General features: G+C 54.1%; 32 non-coding genes across 32 annotated transcripts; all 32 read left to right on the forward strand.

Moving 5' to 3' along the window:
- Positions 1–362: 362 nt before the first annotated feature.
- Trnal-uag (transfer RNA leucine (anticodon UAG)) lies at positions 363–444 on the forward strand. The gene has a single exon. It is a non-coding gene; the product is annotated as a tRNA-Leu (tRNA).
- Positions 445–891: 447 nt separating this feature from the next.
- On the forward strand, positions 892–963 carry Trnae-cuc (transfer RNA glutamic acid (anticodon CUC)). Its single transcript has one exon. It is a non-coding gene; the product is annotated as a tRNA-Glu (tRNA).
- A 381-nt stretch (positions 964–1,344) lies between these two features.
- Trnah-gug (transfer RNA histidin (anticodon GUG)) lies at positions 1,345–1,416 on the forward strand. Its single transcript has one exon. It is a non-coding gene; the product is annotated as a tRNA-His (tRNA).
- A 735-nt stretch (positions 1,417–2,151) lies between these two features.
- Trnal-uag (transfer RNA leucine (anticodon UAG)) lies at positions 2,152–2,233 on the forward strand. The gene has a single exon. It is a non-coding gene; the product is annotated as a tRNA-Leu (tRNA).
- Positions 2,234–2,679: 446 nt separating this feature from the next.
- Positions 2,680–2,751, forward strand: Trnae-cuc (transfer RNA glutamic acid (anticodon CUC)). Its single transcript has one exon. It is a non-coding gene; the product is annotated as a tRNA-Glu (tRNA).
- A 380-nt stretch (positions 2,752–3,131) lies between these two features.
- On the forward strand, positions 3,132–3,203 carry Trnah-gug (transfer RNA histidin (anticodon GUG)). Its single transcript has one exon. It is a non-coding gene; the product is annotated as a tRNA-His (tRNA).
- Positions 3,204–3,939: 736 nt separating this feature from the next.
- On the forward strand, positions 3,940–4,021 carry Trnal-uag (transfer RNA leucine (anticodon UAG)). Its single transcript has one exon. It is a non-coding gene; the product is annotated as a tRNA-Leu (tRNA).
- A 446-nt stretch (positions 4,022–4,467) lies between these two features.
- Trnae-cuc (transfer RNA glutamic acid (anticodon CUC)) lies at positions 4,468–4,539 on the forward strand. Its single transcript has one exon. It is a non-coding gene; the product is annotated as a tRNA-Glu (tRNA).
- A 1,190-nt stretch (positions 4,540–5,729) lies between these two features.
- Trnal-uag (transfer RNA leucine (anticodon UAG)) lies at positions 5,730–5,811 on the forward strand. The gene has a single exon. It is a non-coding gene; the product is annotated as a tRNA-Leu (tRNA).
- Positions 5,812–6,258: 447 nt separating this feature from the next.
- Positions 6,259–6,330, forward strand: Trnae-cuc (transfer RNA glutamic acid (anticodon CUC)). Its single transcript has one exon. It is a non-coding gene; the product is annotated as a tRNA-Glu (tRNA).
- Positions 6,331–6,711: 381 nt separating this feature from the next.
- Positions 6,712–6,783, forward strand: Trnah-gug (transfer RNA histidin (anticodon GUG)). Its single transcript has one exon. It is a non-coding gene; the product is annotated as a tRNA-His (tRNA).
- Positions 6,784–7,518: 735 nt separating this feature from the next.
- On the forward strand, positions 7,519–7,600 carry Trnal-uag (transfer RNA leucine (anticodon UAG)). Its single transcript has one exon. It is a non-coding gene; the product is annotated as a tRNA-Leu (tRNA).
- A 445-nt stretch (positions 7,601–8,045) lies between these two features.
- Positions 8,046–8,119, forward strand: Trnae-cuc (transfer RNA glutamic acid (anticodon CUC)). The gene has a single exon. It is a non-coding gene; the product is annotated as a tRNA-Glu (tRNA).
- A 382-nt stretch (positions 8,120–8,501) lies between these two features.
- Positions 8,502–8,573, forward strand: Trnah-gug (transfer RNA histidin (anticodon GUG)). Its single transcript has one exon. It is a non-coding gene; the product is annotated as a tRNA-His (tRNA).
- A 735-nt stretch (positions 8,574–9,308) lies between these two features.
- On the forward strand, positions 9,309–9,390 carry Trnal-uag (transfer RNA leucine (anticodon UAG)). The gene has a single exon. It is a non-coding gene; the product is annotated as a tRNA-Leu (tRNA).
- A 447-nt stretch (positions 9,391–9,837) lies between these two features.
- On the forward strand, positions 9,838–9,909 carry Trnae-cuc (transfer RNA glutamic acid (anticodon CUC)). Its single transcript has one exon. It is a non-coding gene; the product is annotated as a tRNA-Glu (tRNA).
- Positions 9,910–10,291: 382 nt separating this feature from the next.
- On the forward strand, positions 10,292–10,363 carry Trnah-gug (transfer RNA histidin (anticodon GUG)). Its single transcript has one exon. It is a non-coding gene; the product is annotated as a tRNA-His (tRNA).
- Positions 10,364–11,098: 735 nt separating this feature from the next.
- Trnal-uag (transfer RNA leucine (anticodon UAG)) lies at positions 11,099–11,180 on the forward strand. The gene has a single exon. It is a non-coding gene; the product is annotated as a tRNA-Leu (tRNA).
- A 445-nt stretch (positions 11,181–11,625) lies between these two features.
- Positions 11,626–11,697, forward strand: Trnae-cuc (transfer RNA glutamic acid (anticodon CUC)). The gene has a single exon. It is a non-coding gene; the product is annotated as a tRNA-Glu (tRNA).
- Positions 11,698–12,077: 380 nt separating this feature from the next.
- On the forward strand, positions 12,078–12,149 carry Trnah-gug (transfer RNA histidin (anticodon GUG)). The gene has a single exon. It is a non-coding gene; the product is annotated as a tRNA-His (tRNA).
- A 735-nt stretch (positions 12,150–12,884) lies between these two features.
- Trnal-uag (transfer RNA leucine (anticodon UAG)) lies at positions 12,885–12,966 on the forward strand. The gene has a single exon. It is a non-coding gene; the product is annotated as a tRNA-Leu (tRNA).
- Positions 12,967–13,411: 445 nt separating this feature from the next.
- On the forward strand, positions 13,412–13,483 carry Trnae-cuc (transfer RNA glutamic acid (anticodon CUC)). The gene has a single exon. It is a non-coding gene; the product is annotated as a tRNA-Glu (tRNA).
- A 380-nt stretch (positions 13,484–13,863) lies between these two features.
- Positions 13,864–13,935, forward strand: Trnah-gug (transfer RNA histidin (anticodon GUG)). Its single transcript has one exon. It is a non-coding gene; the product is annotated as a tRNA-His (tRNA).
- Positions 13,936–14,670: 735 nt separating this feature from the next.
- Trnal-uag (transfer RNA leucine (anticodon UAG)) lies at positions 14,671–14,752 on the forward strand. Its single transcript has one exon. It is a non-coding gene; the product is annotated as a tRNA-Leu (tRNA).
- A 445-nt stretch (positions 14,753–15,197) lies between these two features.
- Positions 15,198–15,269, forward strand: Trnae-cuc (transfer RNA glutamic acid (anticodon CUC)). Its single transcript has one exon. It is a non-coding gene; the product is annotated as a tRNA-Glu (tRNA).
- Positions 15,270–15,649: 380 nt separating this feature from the next.
- On the forward strand, positions 15,650–15,721 carry Trnah-gug (transfer RNA histidin (anticodon GUG)). The gene has a single exon. It is a non-coding gene; the product is annotated as a tRNA-His (tRNA).
- A 735-nt stretch (positions 15,722–16,456) lies between these two features.
- Trnal-uag (transfer RNA leucine (anticodon UAG)) lies at positions 16,457–16,538 on the forward strand. The gene has a single exon. It is a non-coding gene; the product is annotated as a tRNA-Leu (tRNA).
- Positions 16,539–16,983: 445 nt separating this feature from the next.
- On the forward strand, positions 16,984–17,055 carry Trnae-cuc (transfer RNA glutamic acid (anticodon CUC)). The gene has a single exon. It is a non-coding gene; the product is annotated as a tRNA-Glu (tRNA).
- Positions 17,056–17,435: 380 nt separating this feature from the next.
- On the forward strand, positions 17,436–17,507 carry Trnah-gug (transfer RNA histidin (anticodon GUG)). Its single transcript has one exon. It is a non-coding gene; the product is annotated as a tRNA-His (tRNA).
- Positions 17,508–18,242: 735 nt separating this feature from the next.
- Positions 18,243–18,324, forward strand: Trnal-uag (transfer RNA leucine (anticodon UAG)). The gene has a single exon. It is a non-coding gene; the product is annotated as a tRNA-Leu (tRNA).
- A 445-nt stretch (positions 18,325–18,769) lies between these two features.
- On the forward strand, positions 18,770–18,841 carry Trnae-cuc (transfer RNA glutamic acid (anticodon CUC)). Its single transcript has one exon. It is a non-coding gene; the product is annotated as a tRNA-Glu (tRNA).
- A 380-nt stretch (positions 18,842–19,221) lies between these two features.
- On the forward strand, positions 19,222–19,293 carry Trnah-gug (transfer RNA histidin (anticodon GUG)). Its single transcript has one exon. It is a non-coding gene; the product is annotated as a tRNA-His (tRNA).
- The last annotated feature ends 644 nt before the right edge of the window (positions 19,294–19,937 follow it).

The raw sequence follows: 19,937 nt of genomic DNA on the forward strand, positions 1-19,937 counted from the left end.
TGTGATCGCGTTAACCTGCCGCTTTTTCTTCAAGTGTAACCTCCTTGAGCTCACATATGTTTGACACATGGAGCATTCTAGCTCCGCCTGACAGTTACAGCTTACGATAATTTAGTGGTTACGGAAAGCCCAGGTTCGAAACCTGGTCACGGCACGAAAACGTCTCTTGACGCTGTCTCCTTAACTGCGACAGCTACAGACAAGTGGCGTCGCTACCATGCGGCGGGCACGGCTTTTTCTTGCTGTGGATGGCCTAAAGGGACGCTTCCAGTGGGAGAGCAGTGGAAATACATGCCAAGATACTTCCATTTCGAAGTGATCTTTGTAGTACAAAGGAAACGTTTTGCCGCTGCTGCTGCAACGGTAACGTGGCCGAGCGGTCTAAGGCGCTGGTTTTAGGCACCAGTCTCTTCGGAGGCGTGGGTTCGAATCCCACCGTTGCCACTTTTTTACGTCTCATTTTTGTGCCGTTGCGGTGTGTTCTCGTGGGGTAGGACGCAGCTCTTGTGACGCGCGTGTTGTGTAGGTAGCGTGGCCGAGCGGTCTAAGGCGCTGGTGTCAGGCACCATTCTCTTCGGAGGCGTGGGTTCCAATCCCACAGCTGCCAAGCGTGTAATGTCTCCTGTGTCGAAGGCAGATGCACTCATTGCCCGCAAAGGAAGCAGCAACAACAAGGCGTGAGCGTCTGCTTGGTGAATGGTCGTAGAACAGTGCGTGGTGCAACGACAGCATTTGTAGGCACCTTTTGCTCTCATCATTGCTGGCGTTCGTCTCCACGAAATGCGTCCGGAGCACGCCGTTCTATAACGCGAGAGAGTGGATTTTTTACAGTTGTCGTCAGTTAACCGTGCGTGGCTGCTGCGTTCGCTGGAAAGAGCACTGCCGTCGTTATCCGGTGTGGTCTAGTGGCTAGGATACCTGGCTCTCACCCAGGAGGCCCGGGTTCGATTCCCGGTACCGGAATTGCGCGTTTTTGTTGCTCCTCTTATGCGACTTGTCTCGACTTTGCTCGACTGACGCTACGCTGACGCGTGCAGAAAGCTACGTTAAGTATGATTCACGGCAACACCTGACGGCGAGAGAGATGAAGCGTCTATCCACTTGTTATCCAGCCACATACCTGTAGTCAAGAGGCTTGGGGGACTGCAAGACATTGCCACGGAGGTGAATGCAGCTAACCACTGTAGTTAGTGTCCCTGACAGCGCAGGCACGTTCATTTGCTCGTATACATGTGATGGAGACCGTGTCTGACACTGCTGTGGCGTACACCTTGGCCTAGGCTTTGCTGGGTATCGCCACTTGCATTCCAGCCAGCTGCCTTCGCGGGCGCCTCCGTGGCCATGGCCGTGATCGTCTAGTGGTTAGGACATTGCGTTGTGGCCGCAATAACCCAGGTTCGAATTCTGGTCACGGCAATTTTGAAAGTTTTGCCTTGCTGCCGTTGCAATGACGAGTACTCGAAATGACAGTACTCTCTTGATTTTTTCACTCGTGTTCCGCAGGCCGCAGTTTGCACTACCACTTCATCCCCAACACGTAATGTCGCCTCCCAGAGCGCAGACGTCCGCTGCTCTCTGTAGTCGAAAAGGGCAGTTGTTTGAAGTGCGATGGATGAGCAGCCAGTCCCAGCAGAACAGGAAGCTGTGGCGTGCACTGTTTGTACAAATGCTAGGAACACTGGCGCACCAAGCAGCGCATGTAGCGTGGCCGAGCGCTTTAAGGCGCTGGTTTAAGGCACCAGTCTCTCTGTTGGCGCGGTTTCGAGTCCTGTAGCTGTCGGGGGTTTCGCTGTGATCGCGTTAACCTGCCGCTTTTTCTTCAAGTGTAACCTCCTTGAGCTCACATATGTTTGACACATGGAGCATTCTAGCTCCGCCTGACAGTTACAGCTACGATAATTTAGTGGTTACGGAAAGCCCAGGTTCGAAACCTGGTCACGGCACGAAAACGTCTCTTGACGCTGTCTCCTTAACTGCGACAGCTACAGACAAGTGGCGTCGCTACCATGCGGCGGGCACGGCTTTTTCTTGCTGTGGATGGCCTAAAGGGACGCTTCCAGTGGGAGAGCAGTGGAAATACATGCCAAGATACTTCCATTTCGAAGTGATCTTTGTAGTACAAAGGAAACGTTTTGCCGCTGCTGCTGCAACGGTAACGTGGCCGAGCGGTCTAAGGCGCTGGTTTTAGGCACCAGTCTCTTCGGAGGCGTGGGTTCGAATCCCACCGTTGCCACTTTTTACGTCTCATTTTTGTGCCGTTGCGGTGTGTTCTCGTGGGGTAGGACGCAGCTCTTGTGACGCGCGTGTTGTGTAGGTAGCGTGGCCGAGCGGTCTAAGGCGCTGGTGTCAGGCACCATTCTCTTCGGAGGCGTGGGTTCCAATCCCACAGCTGCCAAGCGTGTAATGTCTCCTGTGTCGAAGGCAGATGCACTCATTGCCCGCAAAGGAAGCAGCACAACAAGGCGTGAGCGTCTGCTTGGTGAATGGTCGTAGAACAGTGCGTGGTGCAACGACAGCATTTGTAGGCACCTTTTGCTCTCATCATTGCTGGCGTTCGTCTCCACGAAATGCGTCCGGAGCACGCCGTTCTATAACGCGAGAGAGTGGATTTTTTTACAGTTGTCGTCAGTTAACCGTGCGTGGCTGCTGCGTTCGCTGGAAAGAGCACTGCCGTCGTTATCCGGTGTGGTCTAGTGGCTAGGATACCTGGCTCTCACCCAGGAGGCCCGGGTTCGATTCCCGGTACCGGAATTGCGCGTTTTTGTTGCTCCTCTTATGCGACTTGTCTCGACTTTGCTCGACTGACGCTACGCTGACGCGTGCAGAAAGCTACGTTAAGTATGATTCACGGCAACACCTGACGGCGAGAGAGATGAAGCGTCTATCCACTTGTTATCCAGCCACATACCTGTAGTCAAGAGGCTTGGGGGACTGCAAGACATTGCCACGGAGGTGAATGCAGCTAACCACTGTAGTTAGTGTCCTGACAGCGCAGGCACGTTCATTTGCTCGTATACATGTGATGGAGACCGTGTCTGACACTGCTGTGGCGTACACCTTGGCCTAGGCTTTGCTGGGTATCGCCACTTGCATTCCAGCCAGCTGCCTTCGCGGGCGCCTCCGTGGCCATGGCCGTGATCGTCTAGTGGTTAGGACATTGCGTTGTGGCCGCAATAACCCAGGTTCGAATTCTGGTCACGGCAATTTTGAAAGTTTTGCCTTGCTGCCGTTGCAATGACGAGTACTCGAAATGACAGTACTCTCTTGATTTTTTCACTCGTGTTCCGCAGGCCGCAGTTTGCACTACCACTTCATCCCCAACACGTAATGTCGCCTCCCAGAGCGCAGACGTCCGCTGCTCTCTGTAGTCGAAAAGGGCAGTTGTTTGAAGTGCGATGGATGAGCAGCCAGTCCCAGCAGAACAGGAAGCTGTGGCGTGCACTGTTTGTACAAATGCTAGGAACACTGGCGCACCAAGCAGCGCATGTAGCGTGGCCGAGCGCTTTAAGGCGCTGGTTTAAGGCACCAGTCTCTCTGTTGGCGCGGTTTCGAGTCCTGTAGCTGTCGGGGGTTTCGCTGTGATCGCGTTAACCTGCCGCTTTTTCTTCAAGTGTAACCTCCTTGAGCTCACATATGTTTGACACATGGAGCATTCTAGCTCCGCCTGACAGTTACAGCTACGATAATTTAGTGGTTACGGAAAGCCCAGGTTCGAAACCTGGTCACGGCACGAAAACGTCTCTTGACGCTGTCTCCTTAACTGCGACAGCTACAGACAAGTGGCGTCGCTACCATGCGGCGGGCACGGCTTTTTCTTGCTGTGGATGGCCTAAAGGGGACGCTTCCAGTGGGAGAGCAGTGGAAATACATGCCAAGATACTTCCATTTCGAAGTGATCTTTGTAGTACAAAGGAAACGTTTTGCCGCTGCTGCTGCAACGGTAACGTGGCCGAGCGGTCTAAGGCGCTGGTTTTAGGCACCAGTCTCTTCGGAGGCGTGGGTTCGAATCCCACCGTTGCCACTTTTTACGTCTCATTTTTGTGCCGTTGCGGTGTGTTCTCGTGGGGTAGGACGCAGCTCTTGTGACGCGCGTGTTGTGTAGGTAGCGTGGCCGAGCGGTCTAAGGCGCTGGTGTCAGGCACCATTCTCTTCGGAGGCGTGGGTTCCAATCCCACAGCTGCCAAGCGTGTAATGTCTCCTGTGTCGAAGGCAGATGCACTCATTGCCCGCAAAGGAAGCAGCACAACAAGGCGTGAGCGTCTGCTTGGTGAATGGTCGTAGAACAGTGCGTGGTGCAACGACCAGCATTTGTAGGCACCTTTTGCTCTCATCATTGCTGGCGTTCGTCTCCACGAAATGCGTCCGGAGCACGCCGTTCTATAACGCGAGAGAGTGGATTTTTTACAGTTGTCGTCAGTTAACCGTGCGTGGCTGCTGCGTTCGCTGGAAAGAGCACTGCCGTCGTTATCCGGTGTGGTCTAGTGGCTAGGATACCTGGCTCTCACCCAGGAGGCCCGGGTTCGATTCCCGGTACCGGAATTGCGCGTTTTTGTTGCTCCTCTTATGCGACTTGTCTCGACTTTGCTCGACTGACGCTACGCTGACGCGTGCAGAAAGCTACGTTAAGTATGATTCACGGCAACACCTGACGGCGAGAGAGATGAAGCGTCTATCCACTTGTTATCCAGCCACATACCTGTAGTCAAGAGGCTTGGGGGACTGCAAGACATTGCCACGGAGGTGAATGCAGCTAACCACTGTAGTTAGTGTCCTGACAGCGCAGGCACGTTCATTTGCTCGTATACATGTGATGGAGACCGTGTCTGACACTGCTGTGGCGTACACCCTTGGCCTAGGCTTTGCTGGGTATCGCCACTTGCATTCCAGCCAGCTGCCTTCGCGGGCGCCTCCGTGGCCATGGCCGTGATCGTCTAGTGGTTAGGGACATTGCGTTGTGGCCGCAATAACCCAGGTTCGAATTCTGGTCACGGCAATTTTGAAAGTTTTGCCTTGCTGCCGTTGCAATGACGAGTACTCGAAATGACAGTACTCTCTTGATTTTTTCACTCGTGTTCCGCAGGCCGCAGTTTGCACTACCACTTCATCCCCAACACGTAATGTCGCCTCCCAGAGCGCAGACGTCCGCTGCTCTCTGTAGTCGAAAAGGGCAGTTGTTTGAAGTGCGATGGATGAGCAGCCAGTCCCAGCAGAACAGGAAGCTGTGGCGTGCACTGTTTGTACAAATGCTAGGAACACTGGCGCACCAAGCAGCGCATGTAGCGTGGCCGAGCGCTTTAAGGCGCTGGTTTAAGGCACCAGTCTCTCTGTTGGCGCGGTTTCGAGTCCTGTAGCTGTCGGGGGTTTCGCTGTGATCGCGTTAACCTGCCGCTTTTTCTTCAAGTGTAACCTCCTTGAGCTCACATATGTTTGACACATGGAGCATTCTAGCTCCGCCTGACAGTTACAGCTACGATAATTTAGTGGTTACGGAAAGCCCAGGTTCGAAACCTGGTCACGGCACGAAAACGTCTCTTGACGCTGTCTCCTTAACTGCGACAGGCTACAGACAAGTGGCGTCGCTACCATGCGGCGGGCACGGCTTTTTCTTGCTGTGGATGGCCTAAAGGGACGCTTCCAGTGGGAGAGCAGTGGAAATACATGCCAAGATACTTCCATTTCGAAGTGATCTTTGTAGTACAAAGGAAACGTTTTGCCGCTGCTGCTGCAACGGTAACGTGGCCGAGCGGTCTAAGGCGCTGGTTTTAGGCACCAGTCTCTTCGGAGGCGTGGGTTCGAATCCCACCGTTGCCACTTTTTACGTCTCATTTTTGTGCCGTTGCGGTGTGTTCTCGTGGGGTAGGACGCAGCTCTTGTGACGCGCGTGTTGTGTAGGTAGCGTGGCCGAGCGGTCTAAGGCGCCTGGTGTCAGGCACCATTCTCTTCGGAGGCGTGGGTTCCAATCCCACAGCTGCCAAGCGTGTAATGTCTCCTGTGTCGAAGGCAGATGCACTCATTGCCCGCAAAGGAAGCAGCACAACAAGGCGTGAGCGTCTGCTTGGTGAATGGTCGGTAGAACAGTGCGTGGTGCAACGACAGCATTTGTAGGCACCTTTTGCTCTCATCATTGCTGGCGTTCGTCTCCACGAAATGCGTCCGGAGCACGCCGTTCTATAACGCGAGAGAGTGGATTTTTTACAGTTGTCGTCAGTTAACCGTGCGTGGCTGCTGCGTTCGCTGGAAAGAGCACTGCCGTCGTTATCCGGTGTGGTCTAGTGGCTAGGATACCTGGCTCTCACCCAGGAGGCCCGGGTTCGATTCCCGGTACCGGAATTGCGCGTTTTTGTTGCTCCTCTTATGCGACTTGTCTCGACTTTGCTCGACTGACGCTACGCTGACGCGTGCAGAAAGCTACGTTAAGTATGATTCACGGCAACACCTGACGGCGAGAGAGATGAAGCGTCTATCCACTTGTTATCCAGCCACATACCTGTAGTCAAGAGGCTTGGGGGACTGCAAGACATTGCCACGGAGGTGAATGCAGCTAACCACTGTAGTTAGTGTCCTGACAGCGCAGGCACGTTCATTTTGCTCGTATACATGTGATGGAGACCGTGTCTGACACTGCTGTGGCGTACACCTTGGCCTAGGCTTTGCTGGGTATCGCCACTTGCATTCCAGCCAGCTGCCTTCGCGGGCGCCTCCGTGGCCATGGCCGTGATCGTCTAGTGGTTAGGACATTGCGTTGTGGCCGCAATAACCCAGGTTCGAATTCTGGTCACGGCAATTTTGAAAGTTTTGCCTTGCTGCCGTTGCAATGACGAGTACTCGAAATGACAGTACTCTCTTGATTTTTTCACTCGTGTTCCGCAGGCCGCAGTTTGCACTACCACTTCATCCCCAACACGTAATGTCGCCTCCCAGAGCGCAGACGTCCGCTGCTCTCTGTAGTCGAAAAGGGCAGTTGTTTGAAGTGCGATGGATGAGCAGCCAGTCCCAGCAGAACAGGAAGCTGTGGCGTGCACTGTTTGTACAAATGCTAGGAACACTGGCGCACCAAGCAGCGCATGTAGCGTGGCCGAGCGCTTTAAGGCGCTGGTTTAAGGCACCAGTCTCTCTGTTGGCGCGGTTTCGAGTCCTGTAGCTGTCGGGGGTTTCGCTGTGATCGCGTTAACCTGCCGCTTTTTCTTCAAGTGTAACCTCCTTGAGCTCACATATGTTTGACACATGGAGCATTCTAGCTCCGCCTGACAGTTACAGCTACGATAATTTAGTGGTTACGGAAAGCCCAGGTTCGAAACCTGGTCACGGCACGAAAACGTCTCTTGACGCTGTCTCCTTAACTGCGACAGCTACAGACAAGTGGCGTCGCTACCATGCGGCGGGCACGGCTTTTTCTTGCTGTGGATGGCCTAAAGGGACGCTTCCAGTGGGAGAGCAGTGGAAATACATGCCAAGATACTTCCATTTCGAAGTGATCTTTGTAGTACAAAGGAAACGTTTTGCCGCTGCTGCTGCAACGGTAACGTGGCCGAGCGGTCTAAGGCGCTGGTTTTAGGCACCAGTCTCTTCGGAGGCGTGGGTTCGAATCCCACCGTTGCCACTTTTTACGTCTCATTTTTGTGCCGTTGCGGTGTGTTCTCGTGGGGTAGGACGCAGCTCTTGTGACGCGCGTGTTGTGTAGGTAGCGTGGCCGAGCGGTCTAAGGCGCTGGTGTCAGGCACCATTCTCTTCGGAGGCGTGGGTTCCAATCCCACAGCTGCCAAGCGTGTAATGTCTCCTGTGTCGAAGGCAGATGCACTCATTGCCCGCAAAGGAAGCAGCACAACAAGGCGTGAGCGTCTGCTTGGTGAATGGTCGTAGAACAGTGCGTGGTGCAACGACAGCATTTGTAGGCACCTTTTGCTCTCATCATTGCTGGCGTTCGTCTCCACGAAATGCGTCCGGAGCACGCCGTTCTATAACGCGAGAGAGTGGATTTTTTACAGTTGTCGTCAGTTAACCGTGCGTGGCTGCTGCGTTCGCTGGAAAGAGCACTGCCGTCGTTATCCGGTGTGGTCTAGTGGCTAGGATTACCTGGCTCTCACCCAGGAGGCCCGGGTTCGATTCCCGGTACCCGGAATTGCGCGTTTTTGTTGCTCCTCTTATGCGACTTGTCTCGACTTTGCTCGACTGACGCTACGCTGACGCGTGCAGAAAGCTACGTTAAGTATGATTCACGGCAACACCTGACGGGCGAGAGAGATGAAGCGTCTATCCACTTGTTATCCAGGCCACATACCTGTAGTCAAGAGGCTTGGGGGACTGCAAGACATTGCCACGGAGGTGAATGCAGCTAACCACTGTAGTTAGTGTCCTGACAGCGCAGGCACGTTCATTTGCTCGTATACATGTGATGGAGACCGTGTCTGACACTGCTGTGGCGTACACCTTGGCCTAGGCTTTGCTGGGTATCGCCACTTGCATTCCAGCCAGCTGCCTTCGCGGGCGCCTCCGTGGCCATGGCCGTGATCGTCTAGTGGTTAGGACATTGCGTTGTGGCCGCAATAACCCAGGTTCGAATTCTGGTCACGGCAATTTTGAAAGTTTTGCCTTGCTGCCGTTGCAATGACGAGTACTCGAAATGACAGTACTCTCTTGATTTTTTCACTCGTGTTCCGCAGGCCGCAGTTTGCACTACCACTTCATCCCCAACACGTAATGTCGCCTCCCAGAGCGCAGACGTCCGCTGCTCTCTGTAGTCGAAAAGGGCAGTTGTTTGAAGTGCGATGGATGAGCAGCCAGTCCCAGCAGAACAGGAAGCTGTGGCGTGCACTGTTTGTACAAATGCTAGGAACACTGGCGCACCAAGCAGCGCATGTAGCGTGGCCGAGCGCTTTAAGGCGCTGGTTTAAGGCACCAGTCTCTCTGTTGGCGCGGTTTCGAGTCCTGTAGCTGTCGGGGGTTTCGCTGTGATCGCGTTAACCTGCCGCTTTTTCTTCAAGTGTAACCTCCTTGAGCTCACATATGTTTGACACATGGAGCATTCTAGCTCCGCCTGACAGTTACAGCTACGATAATTTAGTGGTTACGGAAAGCCCAGGTTCGAAACCTGGTCACGGCACGAAAACGTCTCTTGACGCTGTCTCCTTAACTGCGACAGCTACAGACAAGTGGCGTCGCTACCATGCGGCGGGCACGGCTTTTTCTTGCTGTGGATGGCCTAAAGGGACGCTTCCAGTGGGAGAGCAGTGGAAATACATGCCAAGATACTTCCATTTCGAAGTGATCTTTGTAGTACAAAGGAAACGTTTTGCCGCTGCTGCTGCAACGGTAACGTGGCCGAGCGGTCTAAGGCGCTGGTTTTAGGCACCAGTCTCTTCGGAGGCGTGGGTTCGAATCCCACCGTTGCCACTTTTTACGTCTCATTTTTGTGCCGTTGCGGTGTGTTCTCGTGGGGTAGGACGCAGCTCTTGTGACGCGCGTGTTGTGTAGGTAGCGTGGCCGAGCGGTCCTAAGGCGCTGGTGTCAGGCACCATTCTCTTCGGAGGCGTGGGTTCCAATCCCACAGCTGCCAAGCGTGTAATGTCTCCTGTGTCGAAGGCAGATGCACTCATTGCCCGCAAAGGAAGCAGCACAACAAGGCGTGAGCGTCTGCTTGGTGAATGGTCGTAGAACAGTGCGTGGTGCAACGACAGCATTTGTAGGCACCTTTTGCTCTCATCATTGCTGGCGTTCGTCTCCACGAAATGCGTCCGGAGCACGCCGTTCTATAACGCGAGAGAGTGGATTTTTTTACAGTTGTCGTCAGTTAACCGTGCGTGGCTGCTGCGTTCGCTGGAAAGAGCACTGCCGTCGTTATCCGGTGTGGTCTAGTGGCTAGGATACCTGGCTCTCACCCAGGAGGCCCGGGTTCGATTCCCGGTACCGGAATTGCGCGTTTTTGTTGGCTCCTCTTATGCGACTTGTCTCGACTTTGCTCGACTGACGCTACGCTGACGCGTGCAGAAAGCTACGTTAAGTATGATTCACGGCAACACCTGACGGCGAGAGAGATGAAGCGTCTATTCCACTTGTTATCCAGCCACATACCTGTAGTCAAGAGGCTTGGGGGACTGCAAGACATTGCCACGGAGGTGAATGCAGCTAACCACTGTAGTTAGTGTCCTGACAGCGCAGGCACGTTCATTTGCTCGTATACATGTGATGGAGACCGTGTCTGACACTGCTGTGGCGTACACCTTGGCCTAGGCTTTGCTGGGTATCGCCACTTGCATTCCAGCCAGCTGCCTTCGCGGGCGCCTCCGTGGCCATGGCCGTGATCGTCTAGTGGTTAGGACATTGCGTTGTGGCCGCAATAACCCAGGTTCGAATTCTGGTCACGGCAATTTTGAAAGTTTTGCCTTGCTGCCGTTGCAATGACGAGTACTCGAAATGACAGTACTCTCTTGATTTTTTCACTCGTGTTCCGCAGGCCGCAGTTTGCACTACCACTTCATCCCCAACACGTAATGTCGCCTCCCAGAGCGCAGACGTCCGCTGCTCTCTGTAGTCGAAAAGGGCAGTTGTTTGAAGTGCGATGGATGAGCAGCCAGTCCCAGCAGAACAGGAAGCTGTGGCGTGCACTGTTTGTACAAATGCTAGGAACACTGGCGCACCAAGCAGCGCATGTAGCGTGGCCGAGCGCTTTAAGGCGCTGGTTTAAGGCACCAGTCTCTCTGTTGGCGCGGTTTCGAGTCCTGTAGCTGTCGGGGGTTTCGCTGTGATCGCGTTAACCTGCCGCTTTTTCTTCAAGTGTAACCTCCTTGAGCTCACATATGTTTGACACATGGAGCATTCTAGCTCCGCCTGACAGTTACAGCTACGATAATTTAGTGGTTACGGAAAGCCCAGGTTCGAAACCTGGTCACGGCACGAAAACGTCTCTTGACGCTGTCTCCTTAACTGCGACAGCTACAGACAAGTGGCGTCGCTACCATGCGGCGGGCACGGCTTTTTCTTGCTGTGGATGGCCTAAAGGGACGCTTCCAGTGGGAGAGCAGTGGAAATACATGCCAAGATACTTCCATTTCGAAGTGATCTTTGTAGTACAAAGGAAACGTTTTGCCGCTGCTGCTGCAACGGTAACGTGGCCGAGCGGTCTAAGGCGCTGGTTTTAGGCACCAGTCTCTTCGGAGGCGTGGGTTCGAATCCCACCGTTGCCACTTTTTACGTCTCATTTTTGTGCCGTTGCGGTGTGTTCTCGTGGGGTAGGACGCAGCTCTTGTGACGCGCGTGTTGTGTAGGTAGCGTGGCCGAGCGGTCTAAGGCGCTGGTGTCAGGCACCATTCTCTTCGGAGGCGTGGGTTCCAATCCCACAGCTGCCAAGCGTGTAATGTCTCCTGTGTCGAAGGCAGATGCACTCATTGCCCGCAAAGGAAGCAGCACAACAAGGCGTGAGCGTCTGCTTGGTGAATGGTCGTAGAACAGTGCGTGGTGCAACGACAGCATTTGTAGGCACCTTTTGCTCTCATCATTGCTGGCGTTCGTCTCCACGAAATGCGTCCGGAGCACGCCGTTCTATAACGCGAGAGAGTGGATTTTTTACAGTTGTCGTCAGTTAACCGTGCGTGGCTGCTGCGTTCGCTGGAAAGAGCACTGCCGTCGTTATCCGGTGTGGTCTAGTGGCTAGGATACCTGGCTCTCACCCAGGAGGCCCGGGTTCGATTCCCGGTACCGGAATTGCGCGTTTTTGTTGCTCCTCTTATGCGACTTGTCTCGACTTTGCTCGACTGACGCTACGCTGACGCGTGCAGAAAGCTACGTTAAGTATGATTCACGGCAACACCTGACGGCGAGAGAGATGAAGCGTCTATCCACTTGTTATCCAGCCACATACCTGTAGTCAAGAGGCTTGGGGGACTGCAAGACATTGCCACGGAGGTGAATGCAGCTAACCACTGTAGTTAGTGTCCTGACAGCGCAGGCACGTTCATTTGCTCGTATACATGTGATGGAGACCGTGTCTGACACTGCTGTGGCGTACACCTTGGCCTAGGCTTTGCTGGGTATCGCCACTTGCATTCCAGCCAGCTGCCTTCGCGGGCGCCTCCGTGGCCATGGCCGTGATCGTCTAGTGGTTAGGACATTGCGTTGTGGCCGCAATAACCCAGGTTCGAATTCTGGTCACGGCAATTTTGAAAGTTTTGCCTTGCTGCCGTTGCAATGACGAGTACTCGAAATGACAGTACTCTCTTGATTTTTTCACTCGTGTTCCGCAGGCCGCAGTTTGCACTACCACTTCATCCCCAACACGTAATGTCGCCTCCCAGAGCGCAGACGTCCGCTGCTCTCTGTAGTCGAAAAGGGCAGTTGTTTGAAGTGCGATGGATGAGCAGCCAGTCCCAGCAGAACAGGAAGCTGTGGCGTGCACTGTTTGTACAAATGCTAGGAACACTGGCGCACCAAGCAGCGCATGTAGCGTGGCCGAGCGCTTTAAGGCGCTGGTTTAAGGCACCAGTCTCTCTGTTGGCGCGGTTTCGAGTCCTGTAGCTGTCGGGGGTTTCGCTGTGATCGCGTTAACCTGCCGCTTTTTCTTCAAGTGTAACCTCCTTGAGCTCACATATGTTTGACACATGGAGCATTCTAGCTCCGCCTGACAGTTACAGCTACGATAATTTAGTGGTTACGGAAAGCCCAGGTTCGAAACCTGGTCACGGCACGAAAACGTCTCTTGACGCTGTCTCCTTAACTGCGACAGCTACAGACAAGTGGCGTCGCTACCATGCGGCGGGCACGGCTTTTTCTTGCTGTGGATGGCCTAAAGGGACGCTTCCAGTGGGAGAGCAGTGGAAATACATGCCAAGATACTTCCATTTCGAAGTGATCTTTGTAGTACAAAGGAAACGTTTTGCCGCTGCTGCTGCAACGGTAACGTGGCCGAGCGGTCTAAGGCGCTGGTTTTAGGCACCAGTCTCTTCGGAGGCGTGGGTTCGAATCCCACCGTTGCCACTTTTTACGTCTCATTTTTGTGCCGTTGCGGTGTGTTCTCGTGGGGTAGGACGCAGCTCTTGTGACGCGCGTGTTGTGTAGGTAGCGTGGCCGAGCGGTCTAAGGCGCTGGTGTCAGGCACCATTCTCTTCGGAGGCGTGGGTTCCAATCCCACAGCTGCCAAGCGTGTAATGTCTCCTGTGTCGAAGGCAGATGCACTCATTGCCCGCAAAGGAAGCAGCACAACAAGGCGTGAGCGTCTGCTTGGTGAATGGTCGTAGAACAGTGCGTGGTGCAACGACAGCATTTGTAGGCACCTTTTGCTCTCATCATTGCTGGCGTTCGTCTCCACGAAATGCGTCCGGAGCACGCCGTTCTATAACGCGAGAGAGTGGATTTTTTACAGTTGTCGTCAGTTAACCGTGCGTGGCTGCTGCGTTCGCTGGAAAGAGCACTGCCGTCGTTATCCGGTGTGGTCTAGTGGCTAGGATACCTGGCTCTCACCCAGGAGGCCCGGGTTCGATTCCCGGTACCGGAATTGCGCGTTTTTGTTGCTCCTCTTATGCGACTTGTCTCGACTTTGCTCGACTGACGCTACGCTGACGCGTGCAGAAAGCTACGTTAAGTATGATTCACGGCAACACCTGACGGCGAGAGAGATGAAGCGTCTATCCACTTGTTATCCAGCCACATACCTGTAGTCAAGAGGCTTGGGGGACTGCAAGACATTGCCACGGAGGTGAATGCAGCTAACCACTGTAGTTAGTGTCCTGACAGCGCAGGCACGTTCATTTGCTCGTATACATGTGATGGAGACCGTGTCTGACACTGCTGTGGCGTACACCTTGGCCTAGGCTTTGCTGGGTATCGCCACTTGCATTCCAGCCAGCTGCCTTCGCGGGCGCCTCCGTGGCCATGGCCGTGATCGTCTAGTGGTTAGGACATTGCGTTGTGGCCGCAATAACCCAGGTTCGAATTCTGGTCACGGCAATTTTGAAAGTTTTGCCTTGCTGCCGTTGCAATGACGAGTACTCGAAATGACAGTACTCTCTTGATTTTTTCACTCGTGTTCCGCAGGCCGCAGTTTGCACTACCACTTCATCCCCAACACGTAATGTCGCCTCCCAGAGCGCAGACGTCCGCTGCTCTCTGTAGTCGAAAAGGGCAGTTGTTTGAAGTGCGATGGATGAGCAGCCAGTCCCAGCAGAACAGGAAGCTGTGGCGTGCACTGTTTGTACAAATGCTAGGAACACTGGCGCACCAAGCAGCGCATGTAGCGTGGCCGAGCGCTTTAAGGCGCTGGTTTAAGGCACCAGTCTCTCTGTTGGCGCGGTTTCGAGTCCTGTAGCTGTCGGGGGTTTCGCTGTGATCGCGTTAACCTGCCGCTTTTTCTTCAAGTGTAACCTCCTTGAGCTCACATATGTTTGACACATGGAGCATTCTAGCTCCGCCTGACAGTTACAGCTACGATAATTTAGTGGTTACGGAAAGCCCAGGTTCGAAACCTGGTCACGGCACGAAAACGTCTCTTGACGCTGTCTCCTTAACTGCGACAGCTACAGACAAGTGGCGTCGCTACCATGCGGCGGGCACGGCTTTTTCTTGCTGTGGATGGCCTAAAGGGACGCTTCCAGTGGGAGAGCAGTGGAAATACATGCCAAGATACTTCCATTTCGAAGTGATCTTTGTAGTACAAAGGAAACGTTTTGCCGCTGCTGCTGCAACGGTAACGTGGCCGAGCGGTCTAAGGCGCTGGTTTTAGGCACCAGTCTCTTCGGAGGCGTGGGTTCGAATCCCACCGTTGCCACTTTTTACGTCTCATTTTTGTGCCGTTGCGGTGTGTTCTCGTGGGGTAGGACGCAGCTCTTGTGACGCGCGTGTTGTGTAGGTAGCGTGGCCGAGCGGTCTAAGGCGCTGGTGTCAGGCACCATTCTCTTCGGAGGCGTGGGTTCCAATCCCACAGCTGCCAAGCGTGTAATGTCTCCTGTGTCGAAGGCAGATGCACTCATTGCCCGCAAAGGAAGCAGCACAACAAGGCGTGAGCGTCTGCTTGGTGAATGGTCGTAGAACAGTGCGTGGTGCAACGACAGCATTTGTAGGCACCTTTTGCTCTCATCATTGCTGGCGTTCGTCTCCACGAAATGCGTCCGGAGCACGCCGTTCTATAACGCGAGAGAGTGGATTTTTTACAGTTGTCGTCAGTTAACCGTGCGTGGCTGCTGCGTTCGCTGGAAAGAGCACTGCCGTCGTTATCCGGTGTGGTCTAGTGGCTAGGATACCTGGCTCTCACCCAGGAGGCCCGGGTTCGATTCCCGGTACCGGAATTGCGCGTTTTTGTTGCTCCTCTTATGCGACTTGTCTCGACTTTGCTCGACTGACGCTACGCTGACGCGTGCAGAAAGCTACGTTAAGTATGATTCACGGCAACACCTGACGGCGAGAGAGATGAAGCGTCTATCCACTTGTTATCCAGCCACATACCTGTAGTCAAGAGGCTTGGGGGACTGCAAGACATTGCCACGGAGGTGAATGCAGCTAACCACTGTAGTTAGTGTCCTGACAGCGCAGGCACGTTCATTTGCTCGTATACATGTGATGGAGACCGTGTCTGACACTGCTGTGGCGTACACCTTGGCCTAGGCTTTGCTGGGTATCGCCACTTGCATTCCAGCCAGCTGCCTTCGCGGGCGCCTCCGTGGCCATGGCCGTGATCGTCTAGTGGTTAGGACATTGCGTTGTGGCCGCAATAACCCAGGTTCGAATTCTGGTCACGGCAATTTTGAAAGTTTTGCCTTGCTGCCGTTGCAATGACGAGTACTCGAAATGACAGTACTCTCTTGATTTTTTCACTCGTGTTCCGCAGGCCGCAGTTTGCACTACCACTTCATCCCCAACACGTAATGTCGCCTCCCAGAGCGCAGACGTCCGCTGCTCTCTGTAGTCGAAAAGGGCAGTTGTTTGAAGTGCGATGGATGAGCAGCCAGTCCCAGCAGAACAGGAAGCTGTGGCGTGCACTGTTTGTACAAATGCTAGGAACACTGGCGCACCAAGCAGCGCATGTAGCGTGGCCGAGCGCTTTAAGGCGCTGGTTTAAGGCACCAGTCTCTCTGTTGGCGCGGTTTCGAGTCCTGTAGCTGTCGGGGGTTTCGCTGTGATCGCGTTAACCTGCCGCTTTTTCTTCAAGTGTAACCTCCTTGAGCTCACATATGTTTGACACATGGAGCATTCTAGCTCCGCCTGACAGTTACAGCTACGATAATTTAGTGGTTACGGAAAGCCCAGGTTCGAAACCTGGTCACGGCACGAAAACGTCTCTTGACGCTGTCTCCTTAACTGCGACAGCTACAGACAAGTGGCGTCGCTACCATGCGGCGGGCACGGCTTTTTCTTGCTGTGGATGGCCTAAAGGGACGCTTCCAGTGGGAGAGCAGTGGAAATACATGCCAAGATACTTCCATTTCGAAGTGATCTTTGTAGTACAAAGGAAACGTTTTGCCGCTGTTGCTGCAACGGTAACGTGGCCGAGCGGTCTAAGGCGCTGGTTTTAGGCACCAGTCTCTTCGGAGGCGTGGGTTCGAATCCCACCGTTGCCACTTTTTACGTCTCATTTTTGTGCCGTTGCGGTGTGTTCTCGTGGGGTAGGACGCAGCTCTTGTGACGCGCGTGTTGTGTAGGTAGCGTGGCCGAGCGGTCTAAGGCGCTGGTGTCAGGCACCATTCTCTTCGGAGGCGTGGGTTCCAATCCCACAGCTGCCAAGCGTGTAATGTCTCCTGTGTCGAAGGCAGATGCACTCATTGCCCGCAAAGGAAGCAGCACAACAAGGCGTGAGCGTCTGCTTGGTGAATGGTCGTAGAACAGTGCGTGGTGCAACGACAGCATTTGTAGGCACCTTTTGCTCTCATCATTGCTGGCGTTCGTCTCCACGAAATGCGTCCGGAGCACGCCGTTCTATAACGCGAGAGAGTGGATTTTTTACAGTTGTCGTCAGTTAACCGTGCGTGGCTGCTGCGTTCGCTGGAAAGAGCACTGCCGTCGTTATCCGGTGTGGTCTAGTGGCTAGGATACCTGGCTCTCACCCAGGAGGCCCGGGTTCGATTCCCGGTACCGGAATTGCGCGTTTTTGTTGCTCCTCTTATGCGACTTGTCTCGACTTTGCTCGACTGACGCTACGCTGACGCGTGCAGAAAGCTACGTTAAGTATGATTCACGGCAACACCTGACGGCGAGAGAGATGAAGCGTCTATCCACTTGTTATCCAGCCACATACCTGTAGTCAAGAGGCTTGGGGGACTGCAAGACATTGCCACGGAGGTGAATGCAGCTAACCACTGTAGTTAGTGTCCTGACAGCGCAGGCACGTTCATTTGCTCGTATACATGTGATGGAGACCGTGTCTGACACTGCTGTGGCGTACACCTTGGCCTAGGCTTTGCTGGGTATCGCCACTTGCATTCCAGCCAGCTGCCTTCGCGGGCGCCTCCGTGGCCATGGCCGTGATCGTCTAGTGGTTAGGACATTGCGTTGTGGCCGCAATAACCCAGGTTCGAATTCTGGTCACGGCAATTTTGAAAGTTTTGCCTTGCTGCCGTTGCAATGACGAGTACTCGAAATGACAGTACTCTCTTGATTTTTTCACTCGTGTTCCGCAGGCCGCAGTTTGCACTACCACTTCATCCCCAACACGTAATGTCGCCTCCCAGAGCGCAGACGTCCGCTGCTCTCTGTAGTCGAAAAGGGCAGTTGTTTGAAGTGCGATGGATGAGCAGCCAGTCCCAGCAGAACAGGAAGCTGTGGCGTGCACTGTTTGTACAAATGCTAGGAACACTGGCGCACCAAGCAGCGCATGTAGCGTGGCCGAGCGCTTTAAGGCGCTGGTTTAAGGCACCAGTCTCTCTGTTGGCGCGGTTTCGAGTCCTGTAGCTGTCGGGGGTTTCGCTGTGATCGCGTTAACCTGCCGCTTTTTCTTCAAGTGTAACCTCCTTGAGCTCACATATGTTTGACACATGGAGCATTCTAGCTCCGCCTGACAGTTACAGCTACGATAATTTAGTGGTTACGGAAAGCCCAGGTTCGAAACCTGGTCACGGCACGAAAACGTCTCTTGACGCTGTCTCCTTAACTGCGACAGCTACAGACAAGTGGCGTCGCTACCATGCGGCGGGCACGGCTTTTTCTTGCTGTGGATGGCCTAAAGGGACGCTTCCAGTGGGAGAGCAGTGGAAATACATGCCAAGATACTTCCATTTCGAAGTGATCTTTGTAGTACAAAGGAAACGTTTTGCCGCTGCTGCTGCAACGGTAACGTGGCCGAGCGGTCTAAGGCGCTGGTTTTAGGCACCAGTCTCTTCGGAGGCGTGGGTTCGAATCCCACCGTTGCCACTTTTTACGTCTCATTTTTGTGCCGTTGCGGTGTGTTCTCGTGGGGTAGGACGCAGCTCTTGTGACGCGCGTGTTGTGTAGGTAGCGTGGCCGAGCGGTCTAAGGCGCTGGTGTCAGGCACCATTCTCTTCGGAGGCGTGGGTTCCAATCCCACAGCTGCCAAGCGTGTAATGTCTCCTGTGTCGAAGGCAGATGCACTCATTGCCCGCAAAGGAAGCAGCACAACAAGGCGTGAGCGTCTGCTTGGTGAATGGTCGTAGAACAGTGCGTGGTGCAACGACAGCATTTGTAGGCACCTTTTGCTCTCATCATTGCTGGCGTTCGTCTCCACGAAATGCGTCCGGAGCACGCCGTTCTATAACGCGAGAGAGTGGATTTTTTACAGTTGTCGTCAGTTAACCGTGCGTGGCTGCTGCGTTCGCTGGAAAGAGCACTGCCGTCGTTATCCGGTGTGGTCTAGTGGCTAGGATACCTGGCTCTCACCCAGGAGGCCCGGGTTCGATTCCCGGTACCGGAATTGCGCGTTTTTGTTGCTCCTCTTATGCGACTTGTCTCGACTTTGCTCGACTGACGCTACGCTGACGCGTGCAGAAAGCTACGTTAAGTATGATTCACGGCAACACCTGACGGCGAGAGAGATGAAGCGTCTATCCACTTGTTATCCAGCCACATACCTGTAGTCAAGAGGCTTGGGGGACTGCAAGACATTGCCACGGAGGTGAATGCAGCTAACCACTGTAGTTAGTGTCCTGACAGCGCAGGCACGTTCATTTGCTCGTATACATGTGATGGAGACCGTGTCTGACACTGCTGTGGCGTACACCTTGGCCTAGGCTTTGCTGGGTATCGCCACTTGCATTCCAGCCAGCTGCCTTCGCGGGCGCCTCCGTGGCCATGGCCGTGATCGTCTAGTGGTTAGGACATTGCGTTGTGGCCGCAATAACCCAGGTTCGAATTCTGGTCACGGCAATTTTGAAAGTTTTGCCTTGCTGCCGTTGCAATGACGAGTACTCGAAATGACAGTACTCTCTTGATTTTTTCACTCGTGTTCCGCAGGCCGCAGTTTGCACTACCACTTCATCCCCAACACGTAATGTCGCCTCCCAGAGCGCAGACGTCCGCTGCTCTCTGTAGTCGAAAAGGGCAGTTGTTTGAAGTGCGATGGATGAGCAGCCAGTCCCAGCAGAACAGGAAGCTGTGGCGTGCACTGTTTGTACAAATGCTAGGAACACTGGCGCACCAAGCAGCGCATGTAGCGTGGCCGAGCGCTTTAAGGCGCTGGTTTAAGGCACCAGTCTCTCTGTTGGCGCGGTTTCGAGTCCTGTAGCTGTCGGGGGTTTCGCTGTGATCGCGTTAACCTGCCGCTTTTTCTTCAAGTGTAACCTCCTTGAGCTCACATATGTTTGACACATGGAGCATTCTAGCTCCGCCTGACAGTTACAGCTACGATAATTTAGTGGTTACGGAAAGCCCAGGTTCGAAACCTGGTCACGGCACGAAAACGTCTCTTGACGCTGTCTCCTTAACTGCGACAGCTACAGACAAGTGGCGTCGCTACCATGCGGCGGGCACGGCTTTTTCTTGCTGTGGATGGCCTAAAGGGACGCTTCCAG

The sequence above is a fragment of the Schistocerca serialis genome, unplaced genomic scaffold (genome assembly GCF_023864345.2).
Source record: "Schistocerca serialis cubense isolate TAMUIC-IGC-003099 unplaced genomic scaffold, iqSchSeri2.2 HiC_scaffold_1074, whole genome shotgun sequence".
In the NCBI taxonomy this organism is placed as follows: Eukaryota; Metazoa; Arthropoda; class Insecta; order Orthoptera; family Acrididae; genus Schistocerca; species Schistocerca serialis.